This window comes from Chinchilla lanigera, unplaced genomic scaffold (assembly GCF_000276665.1).
Source record: "Chinchilla lanigera isolate Chin_1 unplaced genomic scaffold, ChiLan1.0 scaffold00095, whole genome shotgun sequence".
Classification (NCBI taxonomy): domain Eukaryota; kingdom Metazoa; phylum Chordata; class Mammalia; order Rodentia; family Chinchillidae; genus Chinchilla; species Chinchilla lanigera.
Window position 1 is genome coordinate 6627074 of NW_004955496.1, and position 6146 is coordinate 6633219.

Here is a 6146-nt window from a genome sequence, read left to right on the forward strand (position 1 = left end):
CTTTTTCTTGTCTTCAAGTGTTTTATAATTATTTTGGGGGTTGTGAGAATATATATCCAAATCCTATTTAAGGCAATCCTATCTTTCTTAAAACCACTTTTTTCTTCTTTTGCCTCAGTGTCTTCCTAATCTAACAATTGCTAACCTTATCATGAACTTTGGTATTCATACCAGGGGCAATTAATTTCTGGAAAAAATAGAACTGCATTTCTTTTTAACTTGAAATACTCAAATAAATACATAATTAATGTAAAGTCTTTCTTATTGAAACTTTTATGTAGTTATTCAGTTTTAATTATGAAACATTAGCATTCATTCAACTCCGTTTGTAAATTGTTTGTGCTACAGCATTGTGATTATAATAACTACAACAACAGTTGTTGGGCAGATAGAAAACAAAGCATGAAATGAGACAGTAAGTAGTAAATACTTAAATCTCAGAATAAACAAGGTTGCCTTTAAATACAAAAGACCACAGAATTTTAAAGACTGAAGAAAAGGAAATTCAGTGGGACTTCTTGAGCCCTTGCTATGTGTGGCTCTCTGAAGCCTTTAATAGAAAAGAGTCTTTGACTTTGTGGAGCTGAGAGTATTTCTTAGAAACTGACACATCCTCAATATTTTATAAATATCCAAAACTTGAAAAAGGTCAAATATAAGGCAGTATGTTCTCCCAATGTCATGTGGAACATTTTTAAACCCAAACTGAAGATTAGTTAGTATTATTTATGTTCACTGTAACTTTAATTTAACTTGCTTTTGAACAAGAACAAGGTATACACTTTTGTATTCCTATATCAAACAACACAGAGGCCAGTTAAGTAAAACCTATCTGCCAGCTTAATCAAATATGTTTCTATGAAATAACACAGCAATGAACCAGTGAGAAAAGCAACTTCCTAAGACCAACAGCAGCTCACTGAGATTACTCCACATCCCTTGCTCTGCTGAGCTCACCAATCCACAGCTGTATATGTGAACTCTGCCTTATCTTCACCTAACAAACATCATCCCCAATCACCCATCCCCAGTCCTACACCCCTAAGCTCTTACTTAATTTATCTATTTTGAGATGCCACTGTTGAGTTCTCTAAACTCTTACCAAGTAGTGCATAAAGCAAAGCCTATTTGGGCTGAGGACTCTGAAGAGGATCGGCAGGCTGCGGTGTCTCAGAAGGGAGAGCCTGGGGACACACTTGGGAGGGGTGGTAGCCCTGGGGTGAATCTGTGCAGAAAATTGTGGTTCAGTGGTGAACTCTGATCAGCGAACAGACTGTTATCCTAAAACAAAAAATTATTTTCATGAGTCATCTGAATAACCAGCAGAAATTGTACTGTTTCCTGAGTACACTATGAAGTGTGAGGGGTTGGGGAGCATGTGGTCTTTCATAATGTGTGGGGTGCAGAATCTGCCACCTAAATTATGCCACTTGGGAAAAGGATTAACCAGACCTGAGAAAACTGAAAAGAAGCAAATGTAAGAAAAGCTCTCTGAGTCTTCCATTTGCACAAAAATAACATACACATTTGCAAAGGTTTCCTTTTCCCTCCTCTCCCAGAAGGGATAGAAGTTCACACCAGCAACAACTTCAGATCCTTCTGGCCTAGACATGCACCAGAGGAATCAGCCTGTGAATTGCACAGCTGAGCTTTCAGCTGCCATCCCTGCCCTCCCCAAGACCTGCTGCCTGAGGACTCCTGCTGCTCCGTCCCTCACTCCCCCAAACACGGTCCTTTTGCTGTGATGCTACAAAGCCCAACTCCTAACCAACCCTGAGTTGCTCGTGTTGCAGTGCTCCTGCGTGTCTCATGAGCAGTGTACATGTTGGTAAACTTTCATTTGTTTTCCTCTTACTAATTTCTCTTTATTCCAGTCCAATTTACTGGGCTCTCACCAAAGAACCAGAAGGGTAGGGGGAAGAAGAATTTATTTCTTCAATAATTACAAATTCTTGCAATGAAAATGAGATAATTATAATTTTAGAGCAATCAGTGCTCTGTAATTATTTCTAATGATTCTCAATTGTTTTCAAATAAAATTAAAATTGTAGCTTCCATTTGTTATTACATGAAATACCTAAATTATTCCAGATTTCAGAGATGATAAGCCCCAATATCTGATTTGATAAAATAGCATGAATGAGGTTACTTTGAATTTTTTATATGAAAGTGATTTTTGTTTATTAAAATAACTTCATAAGAAAGGCAATAGTGTACCTGGCATTCTGAATTTGAGAGCTATTTTTGCAAGACTGGACACCTCTCTGCCCTGTTAAGAAGGGTCACTTTCTGGTGCCCTACAAGCAGCACGAATCGCTTGCTGGTAGAGCAAGGGAGAAAAGCTGGGCAAGTCCTTGAGCTTCAACAGTCAGCACCACCATCTGTGCAAAAGCCAGGTCTTCAGCCACAGTTACCAATGTCTCTGCAAAAGCCTCCTTATACATAAATGCAGCTACCCTGTTACTCATTTCTCAAGAGGACCTGTGGCTTCTCCTTCCAAGAAAGCAGCCACATGCAGTGTAAAGGGTTAAGCGCTAGTTGATTTCCAGGTACTTGCAAGAAACAACCTGCAGAAAGGGAAAGAAAACACACGAAGACTTTTGTGGTGTTTACTTCCCTTCCATTATGAATACAAATTGCATCTTTGAAGAAAGAGACTCCAGACTTTGAAATTGTTCTAAATTTTTCTTTTCCATCTCACACAGGGATGGTGAGGTACAGATCTGTTTCCCTGCTGTCTCAGAGCTCAGGATATGCCCCGGTGGTTTTGTTGTCATCTTTTCTGTAGTAGTCAGTGTCATGACTATTATGGGAGGAGATTTCTTTGGAAATTGGCTGAGGTTTGCAGAGCAGGGACACCCAGAGTTCACGGTGGCCAACCAGAGGCCTGCTCCATCCAGGAGGCACAGGAAGTCCTCATGGGGCCCCTGCTCATCACAAAGAGGCTTCCTCCATATCTCCCAAGGGAGCTACTTCCTTCTGGCTCCACCTTCCTTCCTGTGAACACATATCAAAGGCAAAGCACCAGAAAGTAGCAATGGATTGACTACATTTTCTACTGAGATGTACTTCCTTTCAGCACATCCTTTAAAGCAAAGGACTTCAAGCAGTATGAGCACTGCACCAAATCAGAACAAGGCCAAGAAATATTAAATTGAGCAAAAAAATGATGAAAAGGAGGTGCATAGGTGTGAAGCACCTGAATCAGAGTGGTTCACAGGAGACAGGACGCTATAACACAGGTGATGCAGGGTTTCTGTGTGCCCCTCCTCACCCTGTTTGAAGTGGGTTTAGGGCAGGGAGAGCTCAGTGCCCATGGCACTAGATAGAACGCTGTCGTTCTTTCCCTGCCAGTGCCGAGTTGCACGGAGTCTGTTCAAGATTCGGATTCACCGGTAACCCGCCGCCTTGGCTGAGGAAAGCATTGCTCCTGGAGGTGTAATGGATGTCAGTGCTGCTTTACAAAAGGTGCTGAGGACCGCCCTCATCCACAGTGGCCTAGCGTGCAGAATTCGCAAAGCCATCAAAGCCTTAGACAAGTGCCAAGCCCATCTTTGCGAGCTTGCCTCCAGCTGCGATGAGCCTATGTGTGTAAAGTTAGTGGAGGCCCTTTGTGCTGAACACCAAATCAACCAAATTAAGGTTGATGACAACAAGAAGCTAGGGGACTGGGTAGGCATCTGTAAAGCTGACCCAGAGGGAAAAGCCCGTAAAGTGGTTGGTTGCAGTTGTGTGGTGGTTAAGGACTATGGCAAAGAATCTCAGGCCAAGGATGTCATCATTTAGTTAGGTCTCATTGCTATTCTTCCAGCAGTGCCCTTCAGTCCCTTTCTGTGCGTTTGCCCTCCTATCACCAAAGCTGTCATAAGGTTGTCAAGAGTGATGAATGTGATCATCAAAGAATACTTCAAATGCAAGAAATGAATGAATAGAAATTTTGGCTCACTTAGAAAAAAAAAACAAAAAACGCTGTCACACCACACTACCAACCCAGCACTGCATACCATAGACTTCCCTAAACTGCCTGCCAGGATGCCTGTGTTCTAGTCATTTGACATGAGAAGTGGGCCAGCAAGCACGTGTCGGAATGTATTGTGTCAAAAGCTATGGAATTTGAAAGAAAAAGAAAAGGGGTTATAAAAAGAAGTGTTTTTGGATTTGTTTCTTTGATGATTACAAAAGTTTAATTATTTTGCACAAGGATTTTCCAAATAATAAATTTCACAAGTACTTTTTGAGTAAACTTTTAATTTTTCTTCACATTGTTAGTTGCAAATACTTTTGAAATGATTGTTTATTTCCTGTCTTACTAAACAAATAAATGTGATAGCATTTTCTAGGTGGCTAAAGTTCATTGTTTAAAGCAGTAGTTTTAGTATAGCGTTGGAGAAGCTAGTACTCACTTTGGTACAACTGAGGTAGGCAAGATCATGACCCCAAAAATAATGGGCCAAATTTACTTTTATTTGTGGTAACATTTATTGTGACATCTCCCCTTCATTAGTCAGTTAGTTAGGTCTCACTGCTATTCTTCGAGCAGTGCCCTTCAGTATATCTCTGTGAGTTTGCCTTCCTATCACCAAAGCTGTCATAAACGTGTCAAGAGTGACGAATGTGGTGGGGGCGTTCCTTGAAGAATAAAGTGAAAAGGTCCACAATTTAAACCCCGGAATGTATCTTTTATCCCATGCAGATCTTTCCCTTTTAATTCAATCTGATTTTATGCCTACATTCAGTAGGCAAATGGTACTCCAGATAAGTGACATGCATTATTATAGCTCTATTTTTAAATAACTGACAGATTCACTGCATTTTGAATTAGTATGTACAGTCTATGAGAGTGGGGGGGACCTATGGCACACATGCCACAGCGGGCTGTTGGTATCATTGGAAGCTCTAAAAGATTCACCATCACTGGTCTATAACAAGTTAAAACTCTTATTCAAAAAATCTATGGACAGATCAAATCACCTTTATCGGAACAAAACTTTTATCTGCTATTTAGTAGTTCCCATAAATATGTACTGATGCATAATATATTGATATTTTTGTGTCTATGCCTCTCTCTGTATTAACACAAACACACACACATGTTAACCATGTGTGGGTGGGTGTAATGAGAATATAATCATAAGAATTCTTTGTTGTTCTTATGTCACTTATATTAAATATAACCCATAACTAGGATTTTCCATATTGAATTCCTTCTTGACAAAAATTATCCTTTTTCTTGTCCTTCTTTCATTTTTTCTGAATTTTAATGTCTGCTTTCCCTCTAAGTAGCCTCTTCTTTCTAACCTTTCCTTCCTCCAGAGTTCTTCCACCAATTTTCCTTGCAATTAAAATAAAAAATCCCCACCAAGAAACTTAAAATGGGGCTACTGTTTTAAAGCAAATCATAAACATTCCATATGGTAACCTGAGAAAGAAACAATTCTCTCCTTAAGCCTGAGTACCCTGATCTATTCACACCAGGGAGTCCAACGGTGGTCACACCCCATGGATGGTGGTGTTTATTAAGACATCGCACAGAAAACAGATGGCGACAACCTGATCTCACAACTGCTAGCATGACCTTGTCACCACATGCTACCTGGTTCCATTAATCTTCCTTCGGGCACCCACTGTGTAACATTTTAGTTTGGGAATACTCACTTTTCAGTGAATTTCTCAGAGGAAAATCATAACTACATTAGTTAATAATGGATACTGGAAAAAATTTGTGGTTCAAGATTCCTGTGTTATAAGAATTGACATACATTGTCTTTCAGTATTTCATTGGGCAGACACAAATTATGCATAGAAAAAGTCTATCAGAAATGTCCCTCAGAATGAGAAAGAAAGGGTGGCTATCCCTATGTTTAGAGATATAGAAATGCCAATTATTTTTCTCTTTTCCCTTATTAAAGAACACTGATTTCTTAATATATAAGAAATTATCATAAATATATATTGAATTAATGATATGCAAGCATTTGATCAAGATTTTAAGAAACTGTGTTTTCATTCAGGGTGTGCCAAGGAAGTGCTAACAAGCAGCATCATTATCTAGAAGACAAGGACTCATCACGGTGGCTCTGGTCAACTAGGTCCACTTCCACTGTGACATGAATATTCACTTGCACTGCTGACCCAGCAAGCGCATT

General features: G+C 39.7%; 1 pseudogene; it reads left to right on the forward strand.

Annotated features, from left to right (window-relative positions):
• The first annotated feature begins 3399 nt into the window (after positions 1–3399).
• On the forward strand, positions 3400–3786 carry LOC102030547 (annotated as a pseudogene).
• The last annotated feature ends 2360 nt before the right edge of the window (positions 3787–6146 follow it).